The sequence below is a fragment of the Petaurus breviceps genome, unplaced genomic scaffold (assembly GCF_028583685.1).
Source record: "Petaurus breviceps papuanus isolate PSGF00001 unplaced genomic scaffold, PetGlider_PUasm1.0 221, whole genome shotgun sequence".
NCBI classification, from domain to species: Eukaryota; Metazoa; Chordata; class Mammalia; order Diprotodontia; family Petauridae; genus Petaurus; species Petaurus breviceps.
The window spans coordinates 4,335,764-4,354,983 of NW_027185877.1; the positions used below are offsets into that span (position 1 = coordinate 4,335,764).

General features: G+C 36.6%; 1 protein-coding gene and 1 pseudogene across 4 annotated transcripts in view; one reads left to right on the plus strand and one right to left on the minus strand.

The window, feature by feature from the left end:
- SYT1 (synaptotagmin 1) overlaps positions 1-19,220 on the minus strand; it is a 766,356-nt gene that overhangs the window by 593,568 nt on the left and 153,568 nt on the right. For all 4 annotated transcript variants that reach the window (XM_069094803.1, XM_069094804.1, XM_069094805.1 and 1 more), the window contains one exon: positions 13,374-13,493. The gene's annotated coding sequence lies outside the window, so the exon portion shown is untranslated. The remainder of the gene's footprint in view (positions 1-13,373; positions 13,494-19,220) is intronic.
- Positions 4,444-5,128, plus strand: LOC138166322 (myosin light polypeptide 6-like; annotated as a pseudogene).

Sequence of the window (19,220 nt, forward strand, 5' to 3'; positions counted from 1 at the left end):
TGATGCTCATTGCTTTTTAGTGCTGTTCTCAATTATATTACTGTACTTACTGTACATGTTGATCATATTTTTCTGCTTCCTTTGCCTAGCATCAGCTCATACAAATATCCCCATATTTTTCTGAATTAACTTTTATTTGCCACATCTCATGTAACAATAATATTCTCTTACATCTATCAAAGAGCATTTTACATGCATAGACATTGTTCAAGGTGCTTAGCATACAAAGGCAAAAAGGAAAAAAATTCTGCCCTTGAGGTTCTTATGTGGAACCATAAAAGCAACGGCAGACACACATGTAGGAACTGTGTATACAAGATAATGGAGAAAGGCACTGGCATCTGTTGAGATCATAGTGCGTTTCATGTAAGGTGTGGCACAATGAAATTAGGGACTCTAGGATGCAGACAAGAGAACAAAATACATTCGAGGGATAAGGGACAGCCTGTACCAAGCCATGAAACATGTATAGTGCAGTTTGTTCAGCCATCACCAAATGAAAAGGAACCGATTCTGTTTTCAGATTTTTTTTGTTTGTTTTGCTTTTATTACCAAAAAGAGAAAGCTTTGAATATTTTTACGCACGGGGGGAGATCCATAGAATTTCCTGCACTGTACTGTGATTAATGTTATCTCATCTTCTCTATGGGCCATTTGCTTTTCCCCATAACTATTTTTCTCTAAACTTTTATTGAATGTTCTTTTCCAAACTCTCCCAGAACATAATCACTTTAGTATACAAATATTTTGGTTCTGAGAGTGCTTTTTGTATATGAGTAAGGTTCTGGGGTTTAAAAGTTTTTTGTTTCTTTTTAACAACTGAACAGTTGTGTCTACTCTGTATAATACAGAGTTCTAGACCCTGGGGATGTTACATGTTATATATTTGCATAAAATCAGTAAGACATGGTCACTGTCTCAAGCAGATTACATAGTTGTCCTGGACACATTTCAAGCATGTTATGCCTAAGGATTAAGAAGCTCCCTTAAATAGCTGCAGATGAACTATGACATGCATCAGTTTCCCTAGAAAATTATCATGCTGTGGCTGAGTTATGTGGTGATATGCTTCTTCACAAAGGAAATTACAGGGTTTAGGTAGTTAGAGAGTTGGGTAGAGTCCTGGACTTTGAATCAGAAAGCCTAGAGTTCAAATTCTACCTCAAATACTCATTATGTGTGTGTTCCAAGACAAGTCACTTAACATCTGTCTGCCTCAGTTTCCTCATGTGCAAAATGGAGAAACCGTACCAGATGACCTCTGAGATCCTTTCCACCTCCAGGTCTAGAATCCTATGAGCCTAGATCTGTTTATGAGCCTATGAAAACTGGGTACCAAAACAGATTCAACATATGGAGGACAGGCTTCCTTTCCTCAACAGTCTCAGCAGGCAATATAAAGGAATGGCCCCATGAGACACCCTCCACTCCAATCAAATTGGACTATTTGTTCTTGGATCTCACTCCTCCTGTCCCATCACCACGCATTTATGGCATTCCCCACACATGGAATACAATCTCTCTCTACCTCTGCCTATTTAAAGCTTTCTCTTCTTTCAAGGCCCAACTTAAGTACCATGAAGTCCTTCCATGATATCTCCAAATCCCCCTCCTAAATTTGTGATAGCATTTTGCCTAAAAAATTTATAATCTGATTTTTAGCATACATATTTAATAGTCTATCATCTTTATTTAGCATTTTCCATCCCCCGATTAGCTGAAAAGGGCAGTTAGGTGGTACAGTGGATAGAGAGCCAGGTCTAGAATCAGGAAGACTAATCTTCTTAAGATCAAACCTGGCCTCAGACACTTACTAGCTGTGTTCCCTTGGGCAGGTCACTTAACCCTGTTTGCTTCAGTTTCCTTATCTGTAGAAAGAGCTGGAGAAGGAAACAGCAAATCAATCCAGAGTCTGTGACAAGAAAACCCTAAATGCAGTCATGAAGAGTAAGACACAACTGAAAGTACTGAAAACCAATGACAATTAACTGAAAGCTCTTTGAGTACACTGTGTCCTTTTTTATCCTCATACTCCCAGTGTACAGCACACTACATAAATACTTAATAAATGCTTGGTCAGTTGGTTATTTAATACAGCAAATATGTTTCACTATTCAATCCAGTCTAATCTCATTTTACAGATGTGTCTAATTCCATCTTCCATCCAGCCTAATCCTTTCATTTTACAAAAAAAAAAGAGGCCCAGAGATGTTAAGTGGCTTGCCCAAAGTCAAACAGGTAGGAAACAACAGAGATAGGATTTGAGCTGTCTTCTCCCTCCAAACCCAGTACTTCCCAACTGCACCATACTTCCTCTCCCAAAGAAGTTTGTTTGTTTGGTTGTTGTATAGGTCCTTGAACGTTCACAGAACAAGCTATGCTTTAAAGATACACAGCTTTCTAACACTGGATATGCAATTCAAAAGGGTAATGAGTGGGATCTAAGGAATCTGATCAAGAACAAAGAGGAAGGCCTGTGAAGGAAACTCTACTTTAACTTCCAAAGCTACTTTCCAGACTCATAGCAATGTCATAGCTTAGAGAGGGAAGAATTGAATGACGAGGACAGTTTAAGGAGACTCGCCTCCATTGCTCAAATCATTTAATCAACTGTCTCCAGGCATCAACTTGATATCATAAACACTTCAACTCAATGATATATAAAGATAAGTTGGCAATAAATTTGGTCTTTAACTCAACTCAGTTATGGATAAAGTCTTTTTTAGCTAAGTAGATGGGACTTTCCTTTAAATCTAGTTCACTTTTAGCTAAGTTCTCACGTCATAAACATTTTTAAGATCAGGAATAAAAAAAAAGCCTCAATAAAAATAATAACTATCATAGCAAAAATTCGAAAGACCACATTGTTGATATAAAATGAATAACCAAACCATGATTAATTAAAATACCTATCATAAAATTTAAAATGATATCATTACAAGAAAATTGACATAAATTATGTTATGTTTGGATACTGGCAGCTATCCAGAGTTCAGTGTTCAAGCACCTGAAATACATTTCTGTCATTCAACCCATCTCTGCCTTGTCTCACATGCTCATTTGCCCCTCACAAGTTTTCTGAAAATATTGCTACACTAATTTTATGTACTTTTTTCTTTGACTGCTTTCCATTTTCTGTTTCCCTTATAGGCAACCTTGATCTAGTCTATGCTCAAATGACCTTTATTATAGCTCCTGGGTATATGTGGCAAATTTACTCAGCTGTAATTTACCTGGGGTTCAGGAAGGGATGAGATGTACATACAGCCTCTGATGCAACTGCTCAGACGTCAACATTCAAACACAAGTGTCTGCAAAATCATACTTAAATTTTTTGGAAAAGCAATCCACAATATATAAACCAGCATTTAAAGTGGTGACATGTTTGCTCTTCCTCAATATAAGTATTTTACATCTCCATCTTAAGAAATCATGCATAATGGAGACAACTATCAATACATATGAATACATTACTATATGTGAAAATTGTTTTAATTATTCAAGGTGGATTTGTTCTACTGCAATTATCATTTACTATACCACTCTGGATTGTTTTCTGAGTAGTAGTTCTTCATTATTTAGGGCAGCAAGGTGGCATAGTGGATACAGTGCCAGGCTTGAAGTCAATAAGACCCTTCCTGAATTCAGATCTGGCCTCAAACACTTACTTAGCTGTGTAACACTGAGCAACTTAACTGTGTTTTCCTCAGTTTCCTCATCTATGAAATGAGCTAGAGAAGGAAATGGGAAACAACTTCACTAACTCTGCTAAGAAAACCTCAAATGAGGTCATGAAGAGTTGAACACAACTAAACAAATGACTGAAAAACAAAAAAAAAAGCTCTTCATTTTTTTTTAACATTTCTAAGGAAGTTCTTTGAGTTGATTGGGTACTGGCTTTGGAAACCAGGAAGACCTCTGTTGAAATCTTACTTGGGCCACTTACTTGCTTGGTCATCTTGGGTTAGGCAAGTCACTCAAACCCCTTAAGTCTAGTTTGCTCATTTGTAAAATTGGGGGGTGGGTGGACTCAATGACTTTGAGGATCCTTTTCAGCTCTGATTCTATGGGTGGTGAATCCGATGACAGAAAGTTACATGAAAGAGGTCAAAATTTATGATCCCATGACTCATTTCTCCTTCACTCTCTCTTTTGGGTATAAACTTTATTTCATGTATAAGCAGATAGACTCACAGAAAGATTTTCTCCTAATGCCCTCAACAATTTGACAACCATTGTTTTTCATTTCCATCACTGAGATTAAAAGTTCTGTTGTTCTTATGAATTGAATCTGGTAGTTCAGTGATTGGCTAACCCAGGGCCATAATTTTTATACCTGTGGTAAGATATATGATGCTTACCTGAAATATGGCTATCAAAGAGAAGATGTCTATCCTAGATTAAGATGAAATTTTTGGAGTACAAGCAAGCGCTCTTGCATGGCCAAGATGTGCTACTTCATGGAGGATCAGACCGCAGAGTTCAAGGAGGCCTTTCACCTATTTGACTGAACAGGGGATGGAAAGATCTTATACAGCCAGTGTCGAGACGTGATTTGAGCCCTGGGCCAGAACTCTACCAATGCTGAGGTGCTCAAGGTCTTAGGGAATCCCAAGAGTGATGAGATGAATGTGAAGGTGCTGAACTTTGAACTTTCTACCAATGCTGCAGACTGTAGCAAAGAATAAGGACCAGAGCATATATGAAGACTATGTAGAAGGGCTTCAGGTGTTTGATAAGGAAGGGAAGAGCATGGTCATGAGAGCAGAAATACGACAGATCCTCATCACCCTGGGTGAGAAAATGACAAAGGAAGAAATGGAAGTGTTGGTGGCAGGGCATGAAGACAGCAATGGTTATATCAACTATGAAGCATTTATGAGGCATATCCTGTTGGGGTGAAGGGTCCCATGGGGCAGAGCTAGTCTGGATGGTGCTGAATGGCTAAGAACAACTCCCCTTTACACAAAGAACCCCCTAACTTTCTCAGTGTAAAAATCATCCTCTTGCCCCTGAAGCAACTAACTACATTTTCAGGGTTACCAACATCCTTACTTCCAACCCCCACCATATGTCCTCTTCACCCTATTTGCTCTCTGCTTTCACCAAATAAACTTGCTATCAGCTCCTAAAAAAAGATGAGACTTTCAGGTTATGACTTGTGAGAAGAGGGATAGATGTGGTCACATAGAGGAGGTTGCATACTCCAAAATAAAGCCAGGTCATTGAGGATGAAATAAGGCAAAGGAAGAAATCATCTAGGGTGATGTCTCTGGCAGGAGGAAATGAACCTTGTAGTTATTTTATCAGTCCCTCGAAATTTTATAGCCTGGTGTAAAACTCCAGTTGTCCCACCCTAGCTATAGGCCTGTGTAATCTACATTTGTCTTGGGGCTAGGTGGTGCAGTGAATAGAGCATGGGCCCTGGAGTCAGGAGCACCTGAGTTCATATTAGGCCTCAGACACCTAACACAAAAACTAGCCATGTGACCTTGGGCAAGTCACTTAACCCCAATTGCCCTCTAAAAAGCCAAAAAAAAATCTGTATTTGTCTCTACTTTATCAGGTAACTACTTGAAAATTGGTTCTAATTTTTTGGGTAATGGGGAATTTTTTCAAATAACCTGGTCTCTTATTAAGAAGGTGATCTTAAAGCTAGACATGAATTGGAAAATCAGGGCCTCTGCATTTGCTTTCTTACTCTGATTGGTTCCAGGTCAGAATATTTAAGAATTTCCTAATGTGACACTATTCCTGAAGGATACAGAAGTGAGATTGAACAAGATGACATAGTACAGATGGGTGTATGGGTGTCTCTCCTTCCTACAATAGAATATAAGCACTTTGCAGACAGGTATGATGAGTTTGCTTTGGTTCTTGTATCTCCAATGCCTAGTATTTTTTCCTTGCCCACAGTAATTACTTAATACATGTTTGCTGACTAGAATTGAATATGTTGCCATCTATATTAATTTATGTAGTAGTACTGCAACCTAATGAAGATGAGATCCTCTGAAGGACAGAAGGTGAAACTCTTCAGGAAGTGAAAATTCTTGAAGAGTAGGGTGACAGGTTGATTATCATTGACTTATATTTCAGATCAGAGAGTTGTACAATTTATGCCTGTTGAGGGAATTTCATGAGTTAGATCATTGTAAAAATAGCACACTAGGAAAACCAGATCTTGACAATGAAACTCTTATGAGCTATAAACGTATTTCTTTTGTTTGTTTCACAGATAAACCTTTTACTTTTTACAGACTTTTATTCACCAATGGCTTCCTACTTTATCCCAAGAAATCTGGCTTCTATCTCTTCACCATCATGACTCAAATCAAAAAGTCTTATTGATTTTTTTCCCTGCCAACATTTCCAAGATGCATCTCTTCCTCTGAACTCCCACAGCCAGAGTTTGTCATGACTTTAATCAACTCATTCTCTGGTTATTCCAACTGTGTCTTAGCCTTTTCCTTTCCGCCAACAATCTATCCAAAAATAGAGGAAAAAATACCTAACGATTTATCAAGTGTCATTTTGATCAAATTATTCTCCTTCCCAGAAGCCCACAATGGCTCCCAATTGCCCCTTAAATCAAATTAAAACCAATCATTTATAGGGCCTTCCACCAAACAAAACTTTTTCATTTCCAAATAAAAACCAACTTGAACTCTCTACTCTAGCCAGGAAAATTTATTTACATTCACATGAATAGCCTGATTCTGCCTACAATTCTTCACATACAAAATTCCTCTTGTATTAAATTCCCTATCTTCCTTTCCATTTTCTAACTATATTTTCAATTGATGAGAAATACTGCTTTTGATAATATATAATCCTTTATCCATAACCACATAACTTTTACAGGTGTTTCTCTTGTCAAAGAAAATTTGATGAAGATATTATTATACATTTAAAACATTTGACTTAGTAACAGAGCAGTTAGTTGTATACTACACCATTTCCTCCTTCACTCTACCCTATTCTTCCTTGTTTGACACTCCTCTTCATCCCAGGCCATTGTCCGTCATCTTGATTTCTATCCTGTCACTGAATTTCAATGATTCTGGAAGAGACAGTAAGGCTGAAAACTTTGTGCTACTCTGCTTCACTTAAATCTAACTCACATGCAAGTCAAGACATCATCTCATGAAATCATTGGTCCTCTTTGAAAATTAAGGACAGCAGCGGCCAGGTAGCACAGTGAGTAAGAGCACCGGCTCCAGTGTTGAGAAGACCTGGAGATCAAATCCCGGGCTCAGACACTTAGCACCCACCCAGAAACACCCAGCTGTGTAACCTTGAGCAAGTTACTTAACCCCAATTGCTTAGGGACGGCCAGGTGGCTCAGTGAGTAAGAGCATCGGCTCCAGTGTCGGGATGACCTGGATCAAATCCGGGCTCAGATACTTAGCACCACACCCAGAAATAACTGGCCATGTAACCTTGAGCAAGTTACTTAACCCCGATTGCTTTAAAAAAAAAAAAAAGAAAATTAAGGACAAACAATAAGCACCACCAGAAAACAGGAAACTGAAGATCCTCTAAATTCTTCCCCACCACCTCCTTTCTTCTTTCTCAGTAAAGTTTTTATGTGTATGTATATGTACATATGTGTGTAAATGTATGTTTATAGATACATTTATATATGTATATTTGTGCACATGCATAGATATATACACACAACTCATGAATATAAGCATATATGTGTATATATTTGTATGTATGTATATGTATATATATATATACATCACCTCAATTTTTTTCTTTGCCCAACAGCTCAGTCAATTTCCAATTAAAACACATATTAATGTATTTTACCTTGCCCACAGAATTCTATTTTGTCCTTTTTTCTTCATTTTCCCTTCTTTAATTTTTAACTTTTACCTAATTATCTCAGGAAAAGTTTCACTCCATCTCCCCCTGAAACCAGTCCATGGATGAGGAAAATAATACAAATCATAGTTGAATAAGAGGTATAACACAGTATGTCAAAGAAAAGAAAAGCCATGCATTGTATAATGAATAACAGTAACGGTGATAATTAGGCATGATATTTTAAAGTGCCATCAGCCTTTAAAGAAACACATCTGTCATATTTATAGTGTATTTAAGGTGCACTGAGTATTTCTCCCCACAGTATTCCTATAAAGTAGCTAATACAAGTATAATTAGCTCCATTTTACTAATGAAAACATGAAGGCTAAGGAAAACCTTGATCACATATCCAGAGTCATTTGTTTAAGCAATGCTGGGGTAGGAACTGGAACCAGAATTTCTTTGTCTAGCAGTCCTTTGACTTCACAGAAATCACTTTTCTAATCTCTACAACATATATTCCTGCTGCTCATATAAATACCCTTGCTTATGTTTAAGTAACAGCATTCAAAATAAATTTTAAAAAACATTTTTTCTTAAATTTTAAAAAAATGAACTAAGTCATAACTTCTCTACTATTCCTTATTTAAAATACACAGTATTTTAGCTATATTACAAAGAAAAATTTCACTAATTCTCCAGTTTTTTTTTATAATGATAATATAGGGGAAGTAAAAGGGCCAATGGTAATCCTTGGCCCAGTGTGTTCAGATAAACCTAGGAACGCCCAGCCTATATATTTTCTGCATATTAATATGTGGTGATACCAGCACTGGGCTCTCAGAGCCTGTCCCAATGGAGCACAAGTTCCTATAAGTCCTTCCAAGCTAGGAAACATTTCCTTAACTGGGCTCTATGCTTGTTACTGGACAACAAGCTCATTTAAATAAGAAGCTCATTGACAGAGACTGAGTTGCCAGGTAATAAATAGTTTTAGCCATGGCAATTGATTAAAACAGTCTATGAAGGCATGGAGGAAATGCTATTAGGAGTTTGAGGGGGAACCTATATGAAAGGAATCACAGAATCTCCAGATAAGAAATATATTAATTATGTAGAATTTTGTGGGCCTACACTGCAGATCTGACAAACCTGCTAATAAAATATGTTTTTAATGAACAAATATCTATTTTTTCTTCCTCCTAACTCTTCTCTTTTTACTGTTATCAGTAAGTCATTTTTCAGTTATGTGCAACTCTGTGACTCCATTTGGGGTATTCCTGATAGAGATACTAGAGTGGTTTTCCATTTCCTTATCCAGCTCATTTTACATGAGGAACTGAGGCCAACAGAGTTAAGTGACTTGCCCAGGGTCACACAGCTAGTATCTGAGGCCAGATATAAACTCATGAAAATGTCTTCCTGACTCATTGCCCTGTATTCTATTCACTGTGCCATCGGACTGCCCCAACTCTCCTCTACCCATTAAAAAAGTCCTCATAAAATGCAGTCAAGGAAAAGAAATTCTTATATTGGTCCAGATTTTCCCCCTGAAAAAAATGTATTCTAAATTCCTAAAACCCAAACTTTTGTTGCTGAATTCAACAACAAAAAAAGTCAAATTTAAAAATCAGATAATTGAGGGATAATTATTCATACTACAAAAAGATTATTTGCTTTATAAAAAGGATGCACCACAGGGTTCCCTTAAATAAAAAGGCTGCTTAATGAGTTTGAAACTGATTCTGATTTACATTTATCCTTTCTGAAAATTTGGCTTACTTAGAATGAGGTGAACCTGTACCACTAAAAAAAACCCCTCTAACTCTGTGACAGCTTTCACTTTCTTAACTGCTGTTGGACTTGTCAGAATCAGCCACGTAGGAAGCAAGATTTAATTTTATGGGTCAACCACCTTTCTCCTTACCTTCCTTAGCAGAGCGAAAGCTGGTCTTTGCTTTTTCCCACTGCCCAAGGTGGTAACATTCTGTCTTTGCATGGCTCAAAAGACATTCCTTCGTCCCATATATCTCTTGAAAATGAATATTTGATTTAATATTGGCTATATCAAAAACTGACATAAAACATCTATTTTGTTTGGACTAAAAACATCCAAGGTAACTAATTCTCTAAGCTTATGTCCTGTTTAATTTTTTCCCCATATACACCATATCTATATGTACACACATACACATATACTCTATGCTTATATATATACATATACATACCCACAAACACATATATATGTATATATGTGTGTATATGTATATATGTGTGTGAATATATATATATATATATATATATATATATATATATATATCTATAGATGGATGTAGGAAAGCCTGGGAGAATAAGCTTTCAGTTCCTATGAGGTCATTAAGCTGTGTTTGGGAAACAGCAGGGATGAGATGTCTCTTTGTGGCAGTCTTGGCATTCATTACCATTGACTTAAAAGAGAATTAATTGAATTTAAGAGATAATCTTGTTCAACCCCATCATTTTTACACATGATGAAATGGAGGCCTAGAAAGGTGAAGTAAAATGTTCAAGGTCACACTAAGAGTAAATGGCAGAGCTTCTTCTTGGTCTGAAGGTTCTAGATCGAGGGTTCTTTCCCCAACAGGATGATCTAAGCATTTGAGGTTTCTCAAAACCATAGCTATAAGCAAATGTATTAGATACAATCATAGCACCTTTTTCTATATCTGAAGACCTCAGGAGTCATCTAATCCAAAGAGGAATCAGTAAGAATCATAATCTCTTAAAGCTTATATAAAATTGGAAATTCAAATAATACAATAACCATCAAATTGCATAAAGAACAAAATCGAACCAGTTTTCTGAGCAATTTTTTTTGTTTTTTTCAACAATGTATTAAGTCTGATAATCGTTGTTGAATTACTGAGTATTACATGATAGAGGAAAAAGAACACTGACACTGGAGTTTTAGGACCTAGGATCAAATTCTACTCCCCTTGGAGACTTAGGGAAAAGTGATCTAACCTTTCTAAGTCCCAATTTCTTCATTTATAAAGGGGGTTAACCTAGATACCTTCCCACTCCAGATCTATGATTTCTTCTTGTTGTTATTCAGTTGTGTCCAATTCTTCATTATCCTATTTTGGGTTTTCTTGGCAAAGATATTGGAGTGATTTGCCATTTTTTTTCTAGCTCATTTTAGAGATGAGGAAACAGAGATGACCAGAGTTAAGTGACTTGCCCAGGATCAGACAGCTAGTAAATGTCTGAGGTCCAGTTCTTTATCAGTTCTCTATCAGGGTCACCTCACTGCCCCAAATCTATTATAGTGATATTGACATATTTAGAAAACACTACAGCCAAGAGTGTGCTTGTAAATGTTTAACAAATGGCTCATCAAAAAAAGACCAAAGACACATTTTTAGGTTTATTCTGCATTACTAACATTTCCTCTATCACTTTCTTAAGTCTTGAAAGTTAGCAAACAAGGAATCCATGACTCATCATATTTATTCATTTCTGATGTTTAAATGCTCACATGGAAATTTTAACTACCAGCTCTCAAGAATCACATTTAACTAGCTCCATCTAGCACACCCCTGATAAAACTACCACTTTGGCCCCAGAACACATAAATAGTCTCATTAATTGGGGAATGAAGGATGTTATCCAGTATGATCAGCTCAATTTTCTAGGGAATATGGTTGTTTGTGAAAATATACTTTATCTTTGGCTATTCGCTGCCCAATTATTTGCAATCACATTTATGTCATTCCTTTATAAATATCTTCCTGTCACCTGATTTCTGATTCTAACTTTCTGAAGCTGATCCAAATAGAAAGAAAGCAGCTGGAAGAAATTCTTCCCATTTGGCATTCAAACAGAAGGGAAGAGAACAGAAATATTGCAAGGGCTAAATGACAGAAAGCATGACTCCTTTCAATAATGTCAGGTCCTATGGTGAAGCTCTTTATTACCAAATGATTGAAAACCTCAATAATTCTACATAATCATTATGTAAATTATTTTTAAAAAATTAAAGCTCAGTTGATTTTGACTGGCATAATGGTTGAGCCATTTAAACACACACACACACACACACACACATACTTCTCTATTAGAGGCAAAACAAAAATATAATCAAAGAGGAGGATTGATAGATTTGGAGTCACTAGACCTGCGTTTGATTCCCAACATTAACACTTGCTAGCCACACATACTTTGGAAAATTCAAATCCTGTCTCTGATTTTTGTTAACTGTGGTCAATGTGTTTTGTTTTATGAACTTAAAAATAGGATTAGGAGAAGGGTTCAGAGACTTCATCATACTCTGTCATGGGAAATGGTCAATGGCATTCAAAAGAGCTTAAGAATCTCTGGGCAAGATAGTGACTGGGGTCTTTTCCAGTTTCTATCTGTATGATCACAGATGGAGTAAAAAAGGAAATTCCCTTATTTTACAAACCAGCAAACTAAAATTGAGAGGGAGAGATTTATTTGCTTAAGGCTTTGTGGTTGTTTAGTTGTTTCAGTCGTGTCTAACTCTTTGTGACTCCATTTGGGGTTTTCTTCGCAAAGATACTGGAGTGGTTTGCCATTTCCTTCTCTAGCTCATCTTACAGATGAAGAAAATGAGGCAAACAGGGTTAAGTGGTTTTCCTAGGATCACACAGCTAGTAAGTGTTTGAGGCCAGATTTGAACTCAGGAAGATGAGTCTTCCTGACTCCAGGACTGACGTTCTATCCACTGCACCACTCTGCTGCCCATATGTAAATAATTAGTATTTATAAATTCATAATTCATATTTTATTAGAACAAACTGTTATTCCCTAGGCTACAGAAGTAGTAAGTGACTGTATATGTCAAAGGCAGGCTTTATAACCAATCCTTTCTCATTCTGAGGTCAGCAGTCTATCCAACAAGTGATGCTCCGTCTTATGTGTGTGTATAAAGATAAACAGATGGAAAGAAGATCATAGAGAGACATGATACATGATAGATATGCATGCATACCTCTAATGTTGATTCATGCATATATGTGAAGCCTAACTATCCATTTTGACACAGAGCTAAGATAAAATCAAGCCTCAGCAAAAAAAAAGTCAACAGAATAAAATAATAATAACTACTCCTGCTAAGAGTGATCTGTAGAGGGGAGCACTCAAGCACAAAGGCAGATGCCACAGCATATTTTTTTTATGATGCAAGACTGCTCCAGATCATCTATAGATAATGAAGCAAAACAACTTGGCATCTGATGAAGTATCAAATAATAGTAAGAAAAAGTAAACATTTCCTACACAATGAGAAAATTTACCAGCAAAATGAATCATCTCTTCAAAACCATTAATGGAATGGCTTCAATGATGTGCTTGAAGTAATTTGACAAATCCCTGAATATCAAAGGCATATACTTATGGGGAAAATAAATAGACCATCTCTATTTTTTTTCTTTCACAAAAGCATCTTGCTTTCTTTTGCATTTCACAAATTGAGAACATGGAAGAAACACTGGAAATTTTGCACAACTACCACCAACCTCAAAAAGTGACAAACAGTTCTAACGTGTTTAAAATACCTTTTGTGGGCAGCACCAGGGTAATTTCAGGTGAGGGCTGGATCACCAAGTGAATGGTCTTCCACTATGTATCTAGACTGTCTGCCACTCAAGCTCTTCTTTTTTCTTCTTTCTTTGTCCCTTGAGAGAGAGAGAGTGACAGAAAGAAAGAGAATCCATGAAAATGCTGCCTTGCAACTCTCCACTTGCTTTCACTATTGACTCCTTGTACATACACAGAACTGTTGTTTACAAAGTCCATTCATTATTTATGGGCTGCTCAGTTCCTAGTTGTTAGGTGCTCCAGACTAAGAACTAATAGATATGAATCATATTCCCACAAACATACAATTTAGAAGAATAAACGTTTCAAAAAATAACCTTTTCATATTCTTTTGACATGTTCCTATGCACTGGCACAGGTCTAAAGAGGAGAAAGAGCTGGTCCTTGTCATAGACTGCACCCCAGGGGAATTAATAACAGCAGGGAATTATCTCTAAGCAATGCACATTTTGTTTTGTTAACACGTCTCCATGTTAGGATACCTTGGTGTCAGGAAGCTTTCTCCTCTCTTTTTATAATTGTTGAGAAGTTAACTAAACCCAATGTTATTTAGAAACCTTTTTTATTTTTATTTTTGTCAATAGAAAATACTTGACTCTTTGCCTAGTCAGGAAACTAATTCAGAGGTAAAGAAATTTTAAAAGACTATCATTTTCTTTGGATTCCTTTTTTTCCCTTAATTTTCATTAAATGCAAGAAATAAAAAAAATTTCTTTCCTTTTTAATTACTATAGAAATTAAAAGATGAGGATATTAAGGCACTTCATCACCAAGTAAATATTTTAAGAACCAATGAAAAAAATCATATTGTCTTTTCAAAAACGGAAAAATAATTGGATTCAAGAAGTCTACCAAGTGTTACAAAATTAATGATCAAAACACATACATAGTCCTATGGCACTCACACAAGGTCCTTATCTAATCATACCTGCTCCTGAATTGTCTTTGCCTATCCACAGAGAATGTAACAGTAGACTTATTTAGAAGTGAATAGTCATTAAAATAAGCATTAAAATAATCAACCACCATGCCTGATAATCTGATAACTCATTTGACAGATGGGGTAGTGTATGCCTGTGGTCCTTGATGTTGGGGAGGCTGAGGTTCATGGCCTTAAGAATCCTGCACTTAGGGTTGGCTAGGTGGTGCAGTGAATAGAGTACCGGCCCTGGAATCAGGGGGACCCGAGTTCAAATCCAGTCTCAGACACTTGACATACTTACTAGCCTTGTGACTTTGGGCAGGTCGCTTAACCCTCCAAAAAGCAAAAAAATAAAAGAATCTTGTACTTCAAGAGGGTTAAAACCAAGCCTTTATTAAGTGCCTAATATGTATCAAGTATTGTACTAAGCACTTAAAATATTATTTCATTTGATGCTCACAACATCTCTGGAAGGTAGGGGATATTATTACACTCATTTTACAATTAAGGTCACTTACTTAAATAGATAGAGGTTAAATTACTTTACCTCAAGGTCACACAATTACTGAGTGCCTAAGGTGAGATTAGAACTCAGGTCTTTCTGACTCCAGGCCCAGAATTCTATCCATTTCAAGACAAAAAAATGAAAGGCTGGGAGGAAGGGAAGGATAGACAGCCTACTGTTTCAGATAATAAATCATCACCCCTCTCCCCAACATTTTTAGGATCTACCATTCTTTGAGAACTCAGAGTTAATTTTATATTGTAACGATATATGACAATAAAACCATAGAAAGAGCACTAGAAATGGAAGCAGAGACCTTTCCCAGTACTGTTAATAGTCATCTGACAAATTTTGGTACCTCCATTTCTTAATCTATTAAATGGGTCAGATGATAACTAAACTATGATCTTGATCTATTAAATGGGTCAGATGATAACTAAACTACGTTCTTGATCTATTAAATAGGTCAGATGATAACTAAACTATGTTCTTGATCTATTAAATGGGTCAGATGACAACTAAACTATGTTCCAACTCTTAATTTCATGAATATTCTATACAATATTCACAATCACACTGGCATACCTAGGATGGCTGCTAGCACATGTTCTTACTTCTGCTTTACTAGCAAAGATAGGAGTTCAAGAGGTTACCAATTTTCCATTAATTATATTCATTAGTTCAGGGGGAAAACCAGCACCCTGAACTTCAGAGAAAACCCAAACAAAGGAAATAGAGAAAATACAAGCAGAATAAATAAAGATCAACAGGGCTACTGTCTGAGAAATTAGCACAGATCAACGGACGGATTCAACTGTCTGATCAAGGCAATACATACATAGTTAACAGAAACAGAAGCAACAACATCTGGGTTTTTCAAAGTGCTCCATAACAGCTAGCCAGAATCTCATCTGGTCAAATCACAAGAACACTCTTCCAATGAGTGAAACCCAAAGCAAAATGTTAACTTCAGAGTATATATACCCTTTTTCAGGGTCAGAGGGCATCACAACCCTTGTGACCCACTACCTAATTACAAAGTAACAAAATGTGTGGACCTTCCTGAAAAACAAGTCTCTTCTAATCAAACTTCCCTTAACGGGCTCTACATGAGGCCTATTAATGGGTGGGAAGATCTTACATCCTATTAACATTACATATACTAAAAAAATAGCATTTTAAAAGTCACTGTCAATTGGAAAGTACAACTAACCCTTTGTGAAGAGCTTAAACTAGTCAAATGGGTTGTTTGGCTCAAAGGGTATTGTTTTTGTTGAGAGTGTTTTTTATTTTTTATTTGGTCCAGGCCTGTGAAACTGGTACAAGCAACATACAGTGAGGAAAAACCCCTTCTACCAATACTACTCAGCAGCCCCTGCAGTGTATTCATCTGGGAAAGCTGTTTGGCACAAAGATATTGGAAGAAAATAGAGATTATGATGGTTTATGATCTAGGTAGCTGATTTGATAAATGATCACATTGCAGACTAAATGCAGGCTAATTACTATGAGAAGAAAGGCTAATTAATGTCCATTTTCAAAGTGAAGAATTAGAGAAAAGGATTACTGAAGTGCATGTTTACTCAAGTTGCCTAGTGGGAATCTAAGTGAATAATGATGACTGGCATTTATGTAGCTGTGGATGAGTCTACAAAGCACTTCGAAGAAGTGAAAGGAGGTAATAAGGATTGGTGGAGCTTGGGATAAAGTGGGGGGGGGCTGTGAGTTTATTTAACTCTACTTTTTAAATAAATCAACATTTCTGGAACCATTTTCAGTGCTTTTTTCATTTTTTAGCACTTTTAATATTCTACTTCTACTGTTTACTATTTCTATGACTTGGGGCAAGTGACAAACGGTGCCTCAGTTTCCTCATCTGTAAACTGAGGGATTTGAACAAATGTCTGAGGCCACTTCTAGCTCTCAGTCCATAATATAACATGATGAAAATAATAAGTAATTATGGTAGAAAGTGACCACAGGAATCATTTAGGCAAGTTCCCTCAATAGCATAGATGGAAGCTCAGAATGACTAGGCAATTTTTCCAAGGTCACACAGGGCTCCTGATTCTTATTATCAGTGGGTATTACTAAGTAAGTTTGCAAATAATTTACTAAATATAGCATGAACTGAGCACTTAATTTATATCTAGAGTTCATTTCTTATAATTCTTGTTTAAACTAATATTTGATTTCATATTATTTATTTTCAATCATATGTTAATACCTACATATGAATATAGCAAATATATATCATATATTTAAATAATGAAAAGATTATTTATATAACAAATATCTATGGGATGGGTTTTACAAGTATCATTATTTTCTAGAAAAAAAGGGCCAGACTCAGAATAGTTAAATGATTTTTGTTTAAGATACCCTAATTAATAAAAGATGGAGCTGTGGCTTATACTTCTGTGTCCTTGTCTCCAAATCTCCTGGTTTCTATACTCAGAGATGGGCTGGAGCCAGCTCCAACTAGCTCTTCAAGGACAATTTTTGAATGTTGTATTTGAACATTTATACTTCAGGAAAAATACAAATCAGGACTTGAATAATTGTGTTGTTGATTGCTTAGACTTAAGAAAGTGATAAAGTGTCCTGCATACTACTTTTTTTTTTGGTGGGGGATGGGGGTGAAGGGAGTCAGTTGTTAAATATTTACCGTTACATCACTGTCTATACTATACTATCTTGTCTTCTACTATAGAACACTATGTCTAAAGTTGATGAATGCTACAATAATAGTTTTCAAAAGAGATTTTCATATGAAAAGGCAAACATATGAGTAATAGTAAGGGAATCTGAAGATCTTCCCTGCTCCTTAATGGGCCTCACTTGGAGTCCAACAAGAGAAGCTTGCTTAGGGGAGGCTTGTTTTTCAGGAAAGCCTATACATTTTTGTTACTTTGTAATTAGGCAGTGAGTCATGAAGGTTGTGATGTCCTCTGAACCTGGAGAAGGCTCACCCTATGTGTGTGTGTGTGTGTGTGTGTGTGAGACACACACACACATCTGAGGTGAGGTTTTCCTTTGGGGCTCACTTATGGGAAGAGTTGTGTGATTTGGTCAGATGAGACCCTGGGTAGCCATTGAGCCCCTTGATTTTGTAAACCCAGATGCTGGTGCTTTTCTCTTGGTCAGACAGCTAGAAGCCCTGTCTGTTGGTCTGTTGAATTGCGCTATTTTTGTCTACTTATAATTTCTGTTTGTATTTTCTCTGAAGTTCAGCATGCTGACTTTTTCCCCTGAACTAAGTGAATTATATATATATATATATATATATATATATATATATGTTTGATTAAAGTAATATTGTTGAACCCTTTTGAGTTGCTTTCCTTTAGAAAAGCAGATCAAAGAGCCTGTGCTCACAGCCATCCTGGGTATGCTAGGGTGGTTGCTATTACAATATAGAGCTTCTGATTTCCATAATCAGGGGAAAATTTGGATCTCTATGCACAAACCCCCATAAGTGGTCATAGAGCAGAAAACAGCATGGCTTAGGAGATATGGCATTTGGTATACATCAGGAGGCCTCAAATAAAATTCTATTTTTTAAAATTTAGCCATTATCTAACCCTAGGAAAGTGACTTAACCCTTAGGTACTTTGGTTTCATCATCTATAAAATAATGACACTATATTCAGAGACCCCTAAGCTGACTTCCAACTTTACTCTGTCACCCTATACTCCCTGCTCCTTATAGAACCTTATTTCAACATTAGTTGAGCTCAAAAGTTAGTGAAAGAAATTTTGTTCAATGAGTGTTATTTCTAAATTGTGCTAAGAGTAGAGTGATGGGTATCCTTGCCTGTCACACAGTAGAAATTTGACTTCTTGATAGGGCCTTGATTTAACCATTGGACTTAGAACTAGAAGATCTAGGTTTTAAGTCCCATCTCTGGCTTTGTGACCAAGAGCAAGGCATTCAATCTTGCTGAATGAGCTCCAATTCCTCCATTCGTTACATATTGGTAATACTTTTACTCCTTACCTTGAAGTGTTACTGCGAGGAAAGGACTTTTTAATCCTTCAACAGGGATAGAGGCTGTACCTGTGATTTCATTATCACAGGGAACTCCAAGGGAGGGAAATTCCCTCTACCAGTCTTCACTGGTACCTGCTCTGTAAATTATTAGCTTTAGAGAGTTGCCAAGAGCACTAAGGGTAACTCACTTGTCAGTACTCCACAGTCAGTATGGCAGAAGTGAGATTGAAACTAGGTTTTCCTGGATCCTTGGTTCTCTCTTTATTCACTATATCAAGCTGCCACTTTAACTCAAAGCATTTTATAAAGGGAAATGTTGATAGCAGAATGGAAGGGAGTAGTAGAGGAGGGAGAGGAGGAAGGGGAAAAGGAAAAAAGAAGAG